Genomic DNA, 15,444 nt, shown 5'->3' with positions numbered 1-15,444 from the left:
GAAGAAGCAGCCATAGCGCTTGCCGTTTCCTCCTCCGCTGCCACACTCATTCCGGGTGACTCTAAAACAGCAATCACAAATTTTGCGCGGGGACAGATTCATCCTACCACCCGAAAAATGCTCAATTCCTGCTCCACAAAATCCCGACCAGTTCAAATAGTTTGGGTGCCAGCCCACGCAGGCATCCCCGGCAACGAAGTGGCCCACTCTCTTGCTCGAGCGTACGTCAACCGAGCAGGGCACTCAGTAGACCGGGGTAGCGCTAGGGACCGGCTCGTCACCTATCATGAAATAAATCTCCATTACAGGGAGCAGACTCGTCTATCCCCCACCACACGTGTTCCTCTCGAAAGAACAACAAACTACCTGGAGACAGCTCCGGTCTCGCACATTCCCTTCATCGGCTTTGTTAGCCCTTATCCGCCCAGACCAATACAGGCTCCAATGCTCTCTTTGTGGGGCTCCGAGAGCCAACTTTGACCACATTTTATATCTCTGCCGAGAATTCTAACCACATCGTGCTGGAACCTAACGGACAAAGACGGCTCCGAACCGGCCTCACAAAGGAGGCTGGTAGAGTGGGCTGGACAGGTCTCTGCACGTCATGGACTGTTGGCCACCACCTGGGATCAAGAGCCAGACCAACCCTAGGCAAGTAGCTCATCCACAAGGCTCATCAATAACGTTTTCACCTACCTACCTGAATGTTTTATTTTTTTCAGGATCCATGCAATATCCGCGGTGACTAAAGTTCGTCCAAAAAGTGGATAATGTATCTATCTTATTGTAAAAGAAAAACGCATTTATAAGTTGGAAAGTACGTACGGCAGTGTGCTGAAAACGCTTCAGGTCGTCTGATTTCTTTATCGTTGTGGCAAGCTACAACAGCTTGCGCCGCGACAAACCCATTTGTCCAGGCTTTAGGAGCAACCCAGTCGGAAGTTACCAAACATGCGAATTTCACAGCTGCACACACACTTTGACCGGCGTATCGAGTCCATGCATGCACCTAGTGCTGTATATACGTAGGCTTTTTCTCCAATCATGCAAGCGCGCTCTTCATGGCAGGAAGGAAGGATCCACACTAGCATCAATGCTCTTGTGTGAAGAGGAATTTATGATCTTTCAAGTTGTGTATTCAGCTTTTTCCTGGCTTTCAGCTTTTTCCCCGCAACGTCGTGTTGCAAAATAAAAATGGAATTCAATTCAGTATCGCAGTAGGAAATATAAAGAAAGCTGCGTCCTCGCTTGCAATAACTTTGTTATTATATATGTCTTCTTTCTTCATGTTAATATCGACTGCTAAAAGAGCAGCGTAAGACGCAGTTTCAACTAGGGGTACGTACGCCCGCCTCGTTCAACCAACACTACTGGCAACGGCACTCGGGCTCTGACGTTGAAACCCGCTGATGGGCATTGCATGTTGCAGTTAAAAGAATGGCATTACGCAGCTGGCTGATTGTGATTAAATTGTTATGCACGCAGTTGCTAGCTATAGTTCGCACTGTCACAGAAGTTGGTCAAGACATGTATGCGCTCAGCGCAGAATTACCGCTCGCTACCGCACCAGGTGAATTTGCGTGCGCTTCGAAATAAAATATCGATGATTATGCGCGATGCTTAAAGCGGTGCAATAAAACGGCAACGGCACAGAGTTCGACTTTCGAACCCATTTTCCAGTGCTGATTCTTGCCACCATCAAGCGAAGTCGAGGACTTGGTATGCTGTGGGCGCGGTGTTGCCAGACCAGTGTTGTAGGCGTTACTGAAAAAAGGTAACTAAATGCGTTACTCGTTACGCTAAAAAAAGGGAGCGCTTACCGACCCACGTTAGTTACAAAAAAAAGGTAACGCTTTACCATTTCCGAAAAAAAGTACCACACGTTACTTTGTCTTTATTTCATGGCCATAAATTTCATTTAGTGCGTCTTCGCTGCAAGAACTGACGATACCAATTTTATAAAGCTCATATTTCACATAAAACTTCTACCCAAAAAATGATTTTACGCGAACTCCTGATTTAACGAGAATACTTTGCATAAATGTGCAGGAGCTTAGCAGTGTTTTAGTGGCCTAAAGTTGTCTGTAGAGTCATGTGAGCCAAAGTAATATGATCACTGTCAAGCTGACTTGCAAAACCAGTTTCAGAGATTCTACAACGCTGGCAATCCCTGCCCACTGATAACCGCTGTCTATAACCTCCCACCTTTGCTGCGGGGATAAAAAAAAAAGGCATCGTCCAGACTTTCTGCTTTCTGATTTGAAAATGGGTGGGCTGATCCCGGCGGCACTGCAATGCCAGGTCAACCCGTGGCGGAGGTGAGGCAAGCCTCAGGCGCTCCGCCAGACTTCAAAAATAAGTTTAATACCCAGACCCCAAAGCAGGGGCCATATCAGATATTAAGCTGATAAGAACAGAGACTTAAAGAGAAATTTATTGGACTTAGTACTCTCAGGGACTCTCGTCCCTCAAACAAACAGTGATACAAAAACGACCGAAGTCGTCGGTGGTACAAAAAACCGCACATGATAAAAACACTTTACAAAAAACACATATGACAAGAATGCACATGACAAGAGTGCACTGAAAAAGTTCTTGAGCGATGTCGCAGAAGTTCACGTCGTGAAGATTGCCGCGCACTCGTGTCACTTGCCGGAGCAGCGTCGGCAGCTCGCCTCACACCAAGCCGTATCGTGTCCGAATACGTCGCAGCGGGCGCACCGTGGCGTCCGGCAGGCCGCGCCCACGTGTCCATCCTGGCCGCAGCGGGAGCACTCCCCGATAGTCGAACATGACTCGGTGCCCCTGCACTGTCATGAAGTTTCCAAAACGGCCTGCTTCATCTCCATCTTGATGAGGCGTTGGCCGTTTCCTACGTGACGGCGTCCCTTGAGCGAAGGGTGGGTGATTTCCAGGACTTTCCCGTAGGCGCTCAGTGCTGCAGCTAGCGCAGCGTCCCCGACGAAGAGCGGCACTCGGAACGTCGTCACGACGACCACGGAGGGGCCGACGCAGGCGACAGGCACGGAGGTTCCATTCACGGTGAAGGCGCCCTCCGCTAGCAGCTTTTGTGCCGCCGCGGCCGAAGTCACGGCGACACAGAACTTGAATCCTCCTTGATGCTGGAGGTGGCTTTCCAGCCCTTTGGGGCCGATTATTGCTTTGAAGGAGTGCACGATGGGGGGCTAGTTGGTAATCCATGAACTAAGAACGAAAACCACGCAAAGGACGATACACAGGGAAGAAGTAGACAGGACGAGCGCGGTCTTGCAACTGTTTATTGAAACACATCTTCCTTCCATCACCAACCCTACGCATGCGCAACAAGCAAACTCTATCTTATCGAGTTCAAGAACTTCAGCTCCTTCTTGTACAGATAGACCGAAGCCTCGCTTACACACTTCTCGGGCCCATATCTATCAATCTGCCAGGCTTCGATGACCTCACGTGTTTTCTGGTCTTTGGCCCTTCCGATTATCTTTGTACGCTCAAAGAGTGGCGTGCATTTATTGTCACAAGAAAGACAGTGTTTGAGCAAATGCATGCCGCTGTGAGAGCCCAACGAATTTTTGTGTTCTTGTAGGCGCTTATTAATGCAGCGTCCCGTTTGTCCCACGTAAACTGAGCCGCAACTAAGCGGGATTTCATACACTACTCCCATTCGACAGGACACAAACTTGATTTTGTGGTTTACACCACAGCCTGCTTTTGTTCTCGTTTCATTGTTAGTTAGCGCGCACAAACGGGACAGCTTACAAGGCGCCGAAAAGAAGATTTCCACACCGAATTTTCTTGCCACCCTCTTCAGGCCATGCGAGGTCTTATGTATATAGGGCAGTACTTCAAATTTCCGCCTCTCACGAATGCCAGTTTCTCGAGCACTAGAAGTTGGGATGACGGTTTTCAACAGAGACCCGGCAGCGGCCTGCAGAAGCGACGAGGGAAACCCAGCACAACTTAGGCGTGCGACTTGAGCGGAAAAGCTGAGTGAAACCTTGTGAAAACAGGACTTCAGTAATGATGACCTCAAGCAGGATGAAGCAATTCCTCTCTTAATAAGCTTAGAGTGACAGGAGTCATAGGGTAAAAGGGCCTTTTTTGTTCTAGGCATGTACATCCAACACAAGTGGTCCGGTTCACTGAAAAACAGTCTCAAGTCCAAGAACTGTAAGCAAGAATTCTCAGGCAATTCTACGGTAAAATTCAAACTGGGAGCCTTACATTTAAAAGACGTTAAAACTTCATTAGTGACCTCTTGTGGGTTGTCATTGGGATTCATTTTTAAGAGTATTAAAAAGTCGTCTACGTATCCGAAAACTCGCGCGATGCGGTCGTCAGTTAGCGCCCGTGAGAGTGAACAGTCAACTTCCGCTAAATATATTTCAGTGAGAACAGGTGCAACACTCGACCCTATACAAATGCCTCGTTTTTGCACATAGAATTTATCCTGAAAACTCACTAGCGTTGAGGAGAGGTACACATTCAACAGTTCCATGAAACCTTCTATCGAAATGCCGCAGGCATTTTGGAACCCCACAACCCCCAAACGCTCTATACAGTTGCTGACCGCCATGAGCAGTTCGTTGTGAGGAACCGAATAAAACAGCTCCTCAATGTCAACCGAGAAGCCATAATTAACACCTGGCATGCTCTCTTTGAAAATTTTCACAATGCCGTCCGAGCTGGTGGGCTTGTAGGGGTCTTCAGGCGACAGACTCTTCAGGTGTCTTTGAAGGTATCGGCTAACAACTGCCTGCCAGGTTCCTCTCTCCGTTTTAGATGATTTGAAGCTTGAGCGGATGAAGAATGAAGTGATGAGTAACAAGGTACATGTGCTCACTGTGTTTTTTAGTGCAAAGAGTCATAAGTTGGAATGCCCCTTTAGAGCAATCGTAACGGAGAGAGGAACCTGGCAGGCAGTTGTTAGCCGATACCTTCAAAGACACCTGAAGAGTCTGTCGCCTGAAGACCCCTACAAGCCCACCAGCTCGGACGGCATTGTGAAAATTTTCAAAGAGAGCATGCCAGGTGTTAATTATGGCTTCTCGGTTGACATTGAGGAGCTGTTTTATTCGGTTCCTCACAACGAACTGCTCATGGCGGTCAGCAACTGTATAGAGCGTTTGGGGGTTGTGGGGTTCCAAAATGCCTGCGGCATTTCGATAGAAGGTTTCATGGAACTGTTGAATGTGTACCTCTCCTCAACGCTAGTGAGTTTTCAGGATAAATTCTATGTGCAAAAACGAGGCATTTGTATAGGGTCGAGTGTTGCACCTGTTCTCACTGAAATATATTTAGCGGAAGTTGACTGTTCACTCTCACGGGCGCTAACTGACGACCGCATCGCGCGAGTTTTCCGATACGTAGACGACTTTTTAATACTCTTAAAAATGAATCCCAATGACAACCCACAAGAGGTCACTAATGAAGTTTTAACGTCTTTTAAATGTAAGGCTCCCAGTTTGAATTTTACCGTAGAATTGCCTGAGAATTCTTGCTTACAGTTCTTGGACTTGAGACTGTTTTTCAGTGAACCGGACCACTTGTGTTGGATGTACATGCCTAGAACAAAAAAGGCCCTTTTACCCTATGACTCCTGTCACTCTAAGCTTATTAAGAGAGGAATTGCTTCATCCTGCTTGAGGTCATCATTACTGAAGTCCTGTTTTCACAAGGTTTCACTCAGCTTTTCCGCTCAAGTCGCACGCCTAAGTTGTGCTGGGTTTCCCTCGTCGCTTCTGCAGGCCGCTGCCGGGTCTCTGTTGAAAACCGTCATCCCAACTTCTAGTGCTCGAGAAACTGGCATTCGTGAGAGGCGGAAATTTGAAGTACTGCCCTATATACATAAGACCTCGCATGGCCTGAAGAGGGTGGCAAGAAAATTCGGTGTGGAAATCTTCTTTTCGGCGCCTTGTAAGCTGTCCCGTTTGTGCGCGCTAACTAACAATGAAACGAGAACAAAAGCAGGCTGTGGTGTAAACCACAAAATCAAGTTTGTGTCCTGTCGAATGGGAGTAGTGTATGAAATCCCGCTTAGTTGCGGCTCAGTTTACGTGGGACAAACGGGACGCTGCATTAATAAGCGCCTACAAGAACACAAAAATTCGTTGGGCTCTCACAGCGGCATGCATTTGCTCAAACACTGTCTTTCTTGTGACAATAAATGCACGCCACTCTTTGAGCGTACAAAGATAATCGGAAGGGCCAAAGACCAGAAAACACGTGAGGTCATCGAAGCCTGGCAGATTGATAGATATGGGCCCGAGAAGTGTGTAAGCGAGGCTTCGGTCTATCTGTACAAGAAGGAGCTGAAGTTCTTGAACTCGATAACATAGAGTTTGCTTGTTGCGCATGCGTAGGGTTGGTGATGGAAGGAAGATGTGTTTCAATAAACAGTTGCAAGACCGCGCTCGTCCTGTCTACTTCCCTTTGCGTGGTTTTCGTTCTTAGTTCATGGATTATTGCTTCCAGGCCATCGATGACGTCGTCGGCCGTTGCGTCAGCGCTGAGCACAAACAGGAAGAAACAGTGCGCCTTAGGTGGAGGCGCCCTCCGCCTCCAGCATATGATGGCACCGCCAGTCAGCTCCACCGGATCAGGAAATGGCTCCCGGCGCGGCGATCCCCAAGGTAGCCGTCAAAGGTAGCACTGCGCAGGCTCCTGCCCACATGGTACGGCGGGTGCCTCAGAAAGGAAAAGATCATCGGCCATTATGACCTAGGGCAGCGGAAATAAGGGAGAGCTGGCAAAATAGAGAAACGTTGGTTAAATGAAGGAACAAGTTGAGAGGGACAGGCCCAGATTTTCTGCTTTTGGATTGAATAAGGGGGGCTGATCCCGGCGGCAGTGCAATGCCAGGTCAACCCGTGGCAGGGGTGAGGCAAGCCTCGAGCTCCCCGCCTATCTACAAAAATTTCTTAAATATCGTGAGTCCATATAGGACCCATATCAGATATTAAGCTGATAAGAACAGATAAGAACACATTTGATCTTAGCCAGAAAAGGCCGAGAAGCGATAACCCAAAAATTCGATCCCAGTTCGGAGCCCCTTCGGTTGACCCTCAAACTAGCCCGCACCACTACGTAAGCCAACAGCGACCAAGCTCTCGAGTTCCAGCACCTGTTTTGATGCGCCCGCTCCGTCGGCCCTCTGCGCTTTTGGAGCACTTGTCTTCTAGTGAAACGAAGCTAATGAATCGCTAACCTGCTCAAAATTTTCATTGCGATCATTCAGAACCGAGGCGATGCACGGCTTCTCGGGTAGTCACCCTGGCGGTTGCCCGGACATTACGTCACGGGGAAACCTCGTCACGTGATTTTGGACTTCGGGTCGTTCCTGCGGTTTCGTTTGTGTAGGCTTGACTTGCAGACGTGCGGTTTCGACCTTTCTTTCCTTAATACCAACGCTCACATCGCTGAAAATATGGTGTTGTGCGCTGCCTCAAACTGCAGCAACTTCACTGCAGCGGAATGCAACATGTTCCAAGTGCCGTCAAGTACTGAACGGCGAAAGTACGCCGTTGCGATCCGCTGGCAGACTGCCTGCTACGAGCTCCACGGACAACTCTTGGCTTTGCTTCGAGCATTTTGTTGGTGGTAAACGTTTCAGAGCGTTGTGGAAGTTTGGGAATTTGGTTAAGTAGGCTGTTTTCTCTCCTTGAGGAGCACCAATTTCTGTCTCGGACAACTTCGGCCACAGCCGGTCTCGCATGACGGCGGCAGAACCGCGCTCTCGTAGGTGTGCAGATATGTGCTATTCGGCGTCCGTCACTATACAGCTAGACAAGATGCTAAAGGAATCAGAACGATTTATTCCTCACAAATCTGTGCTGCATGCGAGTTGCTGGAATTCAGAGCTAACACTTCAGGCCTATGCGATCACAACCGTCAGCTGCCGAAACGGCGACACCGGCCACGGCGGGGTCCCGTTGCCTGCGATTGCTGGTCGCAGTATGTGTTTACGAGCACTTTTAGAATCTATTAATTGTTATATGAGAATATATTTCCTAACCTCATGCCCAAAGTGCAACACATATTTTCACCAATCGACATGTGCTCGCAGCAAGTATGGAAAAATTATAAGCGAGCTGTTGCGTTAAAGTTACCCGTTGGTGTGGACCGGCATGTCGCAGTTCTGTTTCTCCGTTTCCTGTGTGAGGAGAGGGAGGGTGACAGACAAGGTGATAGCATTACAAAGTGATAAGAACTTTTCACCACCATTCTTTTCATACTCTGAGGCAGTAAGTTATGAGAAGCTTGACTTCAGGATAACCGAACTTAAAAAAATATATCAGCCAACATAGTTTAGCTGTTTATCACCTTTCTTTGTGCAGCACATAGGAGAATTGATATTTGAGACAAATGTTATAATACTGAACTGGCGCTGCGCAGCAAAGCATCATTTGAAAACTGCCTAGGTGCTGAACATGCATGTGAAGTAGATAAATGTCTGCGCCTATAGCTTACGTGTGATGCATTGCATGCTTGCATATCAGAATATTGCACTGAATGGTTGACTTATTGAGAGTAACGTTGGTGATTTCAAGAAGTGCAGAATGCTACAAGGATGGCATAGGCCGGTCTGGTGATCGTTGGGTCAATTATCCGCAAGGATAAAGAGTAATAAACATGCTATAAAATTGCTAGTTTTAAAAGGCCAAGGAACACATCGTGTTCACAGACATTCCAGATTTTTTGGTAACACTAGTGTCTTAGGGACGGTTTACCAAAGTCAGTTAACATACAAGCTATGCCGCAGTGTTCATGCCAAAACTAAAACTGGGTGGAGATGCCTTTCGTTCAACATTGCAGAAGATTTGGTCAAAGGAACTTGTAGAAAATGCTGGAAACAACTCGGATCAAGCTTCTGTGTGTGCTGGAACAGCCGAAGCATGATTTTTTTACACTCTACCATTCTATTTATTATAATTTACTATTTGTCGCTTAGATCTCCTGCATTAAACTCATTTATTACATGCTGTGCCGTATAAAATGTGCCTGCAAGAGTTCTTGCAAGACAACGGTTATATCAGATGTTATTACCCACATGACAAGAAGAGTTACCAGTTAACAGCCGATTAACTTTCTCATTTTGCAGTTCTGCAGTAAAGCTGCCTATATGAAAAGTTAGTTTTCCTTTTGGCTGCGGTGTGCTCTCTGCTTTGTCTTTGTGCCCGACTGGACTTCGTTTATGTTGTGGTGCCTGTAGCAAAGCTGTGCAGCAGGCTTTGATGATTTGCTTTGGCTTGATGTTTCCATAAAAAAAAGACACACAAGGCAAGCTAATCTTCTGCCTAGCTGCTTGTGTTATTCCTTGCCTACCTTACCTTGAACAGTTTGCATACAATGCTTAAGTTTTATATTTCGACATTTCTGTACGTATGCATCAACAGCTGAGGTGCCCGCCATTGGTGACATCTGTCCGTACATCGGCTGGTGGTTCTTCTTCGACTAGGCTCTGAGCACTAAGTTCACGACAGCAAAATGGCTACAGGCTCTCCTCTGCTTTGATGGGAAGCCACATTGATTTACTTTCTGAAGGTAGTGAAAATTCAAGAGATGCCATAAAACAAAGAATTTATTTCTTTTTCATCTACATAATGCAGCAACCAGCATTATGGAAATCAAGCGCAGGAATTCTTAACATTCAGAGCTGCAAGTTATATGTAAATGGCATGTAATGTCCCACACCACCATGCAGGCCGTGAAATGCATTGCAGTGTGTAACTATGCGTGGTTAATTTTGTGTGTGAGTGAGGTTCTTATGCACGTGCCAAAGCCTTAGTAAGTGCGTGCACCTCTCATTGCTGGAATAGATGTTATATCACTTGCCTATCCATGTCCTTGACGCACATTAGTAGAGGTTTTCAGCCACAAAGTCTCGGCGCATGCTCGGTGCAATTCGTACAGGCAGAAAGAATACAGTAGGGCTGAAAATGCAACACATTTGTCATGCAGTTGCATTTTTGCATTATAGACGAACTGAAATTCAGTTGCTTGAGACAGTTGTTATGCATGCCAGCTTGTGCAGTAATTATTCCATAAGCCATACCAAATATTCGACAAAAGCAGTTGAGCTGACAAGAACATTTATCGACAGCAAAACAGATTGTCCACCTTTGCTAAGGTTGTTAAGCGTTGTTAAATACAGACTTTTGGGAAGAGCTCAACGCGCCACATATGCCAATTTTAGCGCAGCAAATAAAACGCGGTCCACCTTGCTTGCAGGCAATGACAGCTCCGTTGCTACCGCGTGGCAAGAAACTCTCCGATGCAGTGCTCGTGAAAGCTTTGTAAAGGCTATAAAATCACAAAATATCCTAACTTGCATGGTGTTACGTCTAGAAGTGATAGTAGATGGGCAATGAGGGATGCCATAGTAAAAGGCTCCGGATTAATTTAGACGGGTTCTATCGCACAGCACAAGGGCACCTTTCGCGCTTCGCCTCCTTCAAAACGCGGCCGCCACGTCCTGGATTTGAGCCGGGTCCTCCGATTCGGTAGCCGGCTGCCCTAACCACTAGGCCACCGCGGCTGGTGTAGAAAAAGCACCGCAAGTACTCCGAGGATTTGCATGATGCAAGCTCTTGACCGTCGCAGCACCTGTGCTACAATGTGCGCAGCAGTGCGCTCGTACGTAATGCTAGGCTACGGTTGCTGGTAGTCCATATATTCAACGCCTGGTAGCGTGAAACCTCTCGAAAGTATGTGCCCTAACATATATTAGAGATCAATGTAGCAGCCGCATGATAACAGTAACAACAGGAAAACTTTTTAGCGAGTGAATGAAGCATCTTAGACTTCTGCGCGAACAGACGACGCACGCCGAAACGATCGCACTTGCAACGCTTTTTCGCCATTAATTCAAGCACGGAACGTCGAGCGTGGACATAATAATGCACATACGGCATTCTGATCGCTTTTACGGCTTCATTCGCGCATATTAACGCATGAAGAGCCGAATTCAAGCTTGTAAGTTCTGCATTTCAAGCAAAGCACTGTACACATGCATCTCGCCGAACGGCCCCGAAGTTGGAGTACCCGCATGCCTTGCGGCCCGTTCAGATTGTGCACCACCTATTGCGTCACGCTCAACATAGCTGTTCACTGCAGATTCTAGAGACTGGATAAGTTTAGTGTTTCTTTTTAGTGTCGCGGTGGAATTTGTGCGGTCCAGGTTGCTCCTGAGCAACCTCGCGCGACTAATAAACCCAATAATACCTGCTATGATGAAGACGCCGACGCCATCTTTTATGGGTACCATTGAGTGTCAACACGCACGCGCACACACACGCTGTGCACGGGCAGGTTCTATTGCTGAATAGCGAGAGAGAGAGAAGACTTTATTTACACTGACATGGATCTCGGGGCAGGGGCTCAGCCAGGAGGGAGGGTCTCCCCCTTGCCAGCCCTCCTGCGCCGTGACCGCAGAGAAGGTTTTGGAGTAAGCTTCCTCCGCCAGGCGTAGGGCCATTTTTTGTACATCCACATTTGGGCTGCGGATGTAGGACTCCCACGCAACTTGATCAAGGGGATCAGTCTCTTTAGCTCCCGGAGATTTGGGGCATTGCCAGATTAGATGATTTTGGCTCAGAGGTACGTTGCAGAGATTGCAAGCCTCTCTGTCGCCTGTAAGCTCACTATGCAGAGCAACGTAAGGGAAGAAGCGATTGGCCTGAATTTTTCGCCAGGCCCTACATTCTGAGGGTGTTAGGGACCTATCTAGTGGTGGATATATCCTTCGGCCTACTCTCAGAGAGCTCCTTGTAGGTGATGAGGGGGTCTCCAGGTAGCAGGGTCTCTACACCTGCTCGGGTGCATGCATCTCGAGCGAGGCAATGGGCAGCCTCATTGCCTGGTAGACCCTCATGAGCTTGAACCCAGATGACTGAAACCTCCCGGTTTGGCGGGTGCTTCCTCAGCAGACTGGCTGCCTGCTTGGAAATTAGGCCGTAGCCAAAGTTCCTAACAGCCACCTTATTGTCTGAGAGAATAGTTTTGGCTGTAGTACCTCTACATGCTAGCGCTATCACAGCCTCTTCAGCTATTAAAGCGTTACGCGTATTGACGGATCCAATTACCTTCTGGGAGTGGTTCCCATCTACCACTGCTATGACCACAGCCCCCTCTAGCCCGCAGGCAGCATCGCAACAGGCTGGTTCCCCAGGAAGGTGTTTCATTAGCTTACTTTGAATAAATTTTGCTCTATGCCCCTTCGTTCCTTGTCATGGATCGAGTGCATATATTCTTAGGAATTGGTGCAATTTTGAATAGCTTCCGCGTCTCAAGTTCCAGGGGTTCAGCGACATAGGGTGGCTCTCATGACGGAAGCTGTAGTTCTTGTAGTATTTCTCGGCTCGCTACAATGAGGTTGAGCCGCCAGATCTATTACATGTATGACATGTAACCTACATGTATTATGTGACATGCCATATTCCCATTATTAAAATCTGCCCTTGTATGCAAGGTTATGAGGGCTAATAAAACAACTTAATTTTTGCCATGTTAAATGTATTGATACGTGCTAACTGCAATTTGTCTTAAGTGCCCCTTCAGTACTTTGTCTGGCCTGCAACTTGGAGAACCATGCATTAGATAGTACTGCAATACCTTCACATTATTGCACTGGCAGCCTGATGCGTCCCAATGCTCCTGCTCTCACATTTTGGTCCCAAGTCAAGTTTCGATATAGTTTCATTTTTTTCTTGCAGAAAATATGGATTCTGGTTCCCAAGAAGCAGGCCACGAGCTTCTGGGGCATACTGTGACAAGATGGTATAGTTGCAGCTACATATCTTATAATTTATTTCTCAATGTGCTCCAGAGTAGCCCTGTTGTTGAGGGTGCTTCCAGTATTCAACATGAAGGTGGCTTCACATAACTTAAGTAAGTCAAGTGCTGCCTTTGATGGGGATACAAGAGGTATGCGACCAGGCACAAAATACTTCACACATAACCAGCTGTTTTCAGGGAGGTTCACACTGCTACCTGTGATGGCTGCAGCACAATCATGGCATGTTTTAAAGTTCTTCTTCACCTGGGTAACTGCATAGGCACATATGTACAAAAAGCACTCCCCAACATCCTTATCCTTGCTCTGAATTAAAGGCTATTTTATTTTAGTCATTGTTTTCATGTTACATTATATGGATATAGCTAGCATGCTTGCACATTTTTTTTAGGGGTGCTTCTGATGAGTCATAGACACCTAATTTTAGGTGCGTGTTATTATTTCAAGTGATGCGCTAGACTATGGAAAACACGGTTCACCATGTGGTATTCGCCTATGACCATTAAATAATATATAATTCGATTTCTTCTCTCATGCAACATGTTTCGGTTTCATCAACTGAAGGATGGCTGTGGAGCCATCGGAAGAAAGAAGAATTGTGAGCAAGGTTGCTAGGCCGCAAAACTTCATCCCGTACTTGAGAATACTGTGCAATGACACAAAAAATACCTGATTGTGTTTTTTTTTTTTCTCTGAATCTATGTCATGCTGATGCGCTAGCGATGGCGCAGACTTCAAGAGTGAGCATTTGCTCAAATTTTAAAATAGGATTAAAATATATTCTAGACCTCTCTTGAGTTTAATACTTGGCTCCAATGGTCCTATATGGTTCTCACATGCAAAGGAAACACAAGACAGCTTTGTAAAACCTTGTAATTTGGTATCTCTACCCCTTTAAAGGGAGTCCACTGTAGTAACAGTCAGCTGCCAATCCTAAGTTTTGTAATATATCGCTGCGAATTATTAGAATTTAGCTAACCAGCCTACTATAGTTATCACATTCACTGTTTTCACACGTCTGCTGCTACTCGCATTACTACGTTTCGCAAAGCCATTTTTGAGAATGCAGTTTTGTTACATATCTACAAAGAAACCATTTTTTGCAACCAAAATTACATTAACACAGTGATGCCAAGAGGCAGTTATCTTTGTGGTGCTATTTCCCTTACAAAATACTTACACCTATAAGTGACGCTTACAGATTTCACCTACAAAATGCTTACAGCTTTTTTTTTTTTGCATGCAGTAGAATAAAAATGCTATTAACCCTTTCTGGCTCAGCGATTTGGAATCGCAGACATATGCATGAGGTGAGGAAGAAAACGCCAACTGTTTTTATGACAAATCCAGCATTTAGCTGTTTATCTATATATATTAAAAAATAAAAACTGCAGGAAAATGATATTTTGTAAGAAAGGAGTGCGAAAACTGCTTGCACTCTGCTGCCACCATTGATGGATACCACTGCCTCCCTTTGGCCGTGTGGAAAAAAAAAAAAAAATTGGCTGCGGCTTAGCTCAGCTAACCCTGGTTATGCAAGCGAAAGCTTTGGTATTGCCTGGTTAAGCCTTGGTTTAGCTGTGGTTAGCAATGAGCCAGGTGAAGGTTTCGCTCTCCATTGGTTTCGGCTGCCTGTTTGCGTTTACGCTTCCTATCGATTGCTAAATCCCTTGCACAGTTGGCAGTGTCGACCGGATGATCAGACTCGGCCCGATGCCTGCGAGTACCCACTCTTGAGGACGTTGGCTCTGGCTGACTTGCTTCGTCTGTAGCAAGACGCTGAATAGGCAGCGCGCAGCGGTCTGCAACGATGACAGCGCACATGGCTGCAGCTGCTGTGAGGCACGTGGTTACTTAAACAGCTCTGCTCCTGTTCAAGGTCATTCGTGCAGACACAGCGAAATGGGTGCAGCTAGGCTAGTAAAGCTTTCGCTTTAAAAAATGGTGTTTATTTTAGAGGTGGACTAGCAGGTGATGTTATTCCTTCAAAGTAAATTCTTTCGTAAAAACAAATTAACAAGGGCTACAAGGGTTCACAAAGATCAGTGATTCCAAATGAAATGATTGGAAGGTGTAGGTCCTAAAGCAGAACGTGCCTTGTGGTTGTGTTTGAGTTCTGTAACAGTTTGTGTTGTCTAAATGTCGCCTTTTCTGACATTTCTCCACCTTATATATCAGGAGAAATGCTTTTTCCTCCAAAGCAGATTCATAACATGACACTTTTAGATTGCAAAAGCTGCCGACCTCATGTGATGAGGTGTGATGATGCAGAACATGAAAGGAATGAACCTGAATGCAATTTCTGCCCTCACATAAAATTTAAAACTGCAATAGAATGAAAAACCAAGTGGTTGTGCAACGACTCCTCTAAATAGAACCGCCAAAAAACTCGCCAGAAAAAAACCATTTTGACACAGCGTGGTAACTGCTTACTATGACAGAATTTTAAAAATAATGCATAATGCAAACTCCGACAACAAGAAGCACTAGCTTTGCCTCCCTGATATGGTGAAAAAAATTGTCGTGATTCAATCTTACAGAATTCCATTTTACCTTTGGTGAATTTCATAAACGTCCATTTCATAAAAGCCCAGAGCAAAAGCCCTATGTATCCGCCGTAATGCCGAAAGAACTTCATGGCAAGATTACGTGTT

At 46.3% G+C, this 15,444-nt stretch overlaps 1 non-coding gene and 1 pseudogene across 1 annotated transcript; both read right to left on the bottom strand.

Moving 5' to 3' along the window:
• Window positions 1-2,264: 2,264 nt before the first annotated feature.
• On the bottom strand, window positions 2,265-2,433 carry LOC144116614 (U2 spliceosomal RNA; annotated as a pseudogene).
• A 4,388-nt stretch (window positions 2,434-6,821) lies between these two features.
• Window positions 6,822-7,017, bottom strand: LOC144116611 (U2 spliceosomal RNA). Its single transcript, XR_013311936.1, has one exon. It is a non-coding gene; the product is annotated as a U2 spliceosomal RNA (small nuclear RNA).
• Window positions 7,018-15,444: the final 8,427 nt, after the last annotated feature.

This window comes from Amblyomma americanum, chromosome 1 (assembly GCF_052857255.1).
Source record: "Amblyomma americanum isolate KBUSLIRL-KWMA chromosome 1, ASM5285725v1, whole genome shotgun sequence".
Lineage (NCBI taxonomy): Eukaryota > Metazoa > Arthropoda > Arachnida > Ixodida > Ixodidae > Amblyomma > Amblyomma americanum.
This window is presented reverse-complemented; position numbering and strand designations above follow the sequence as displayed.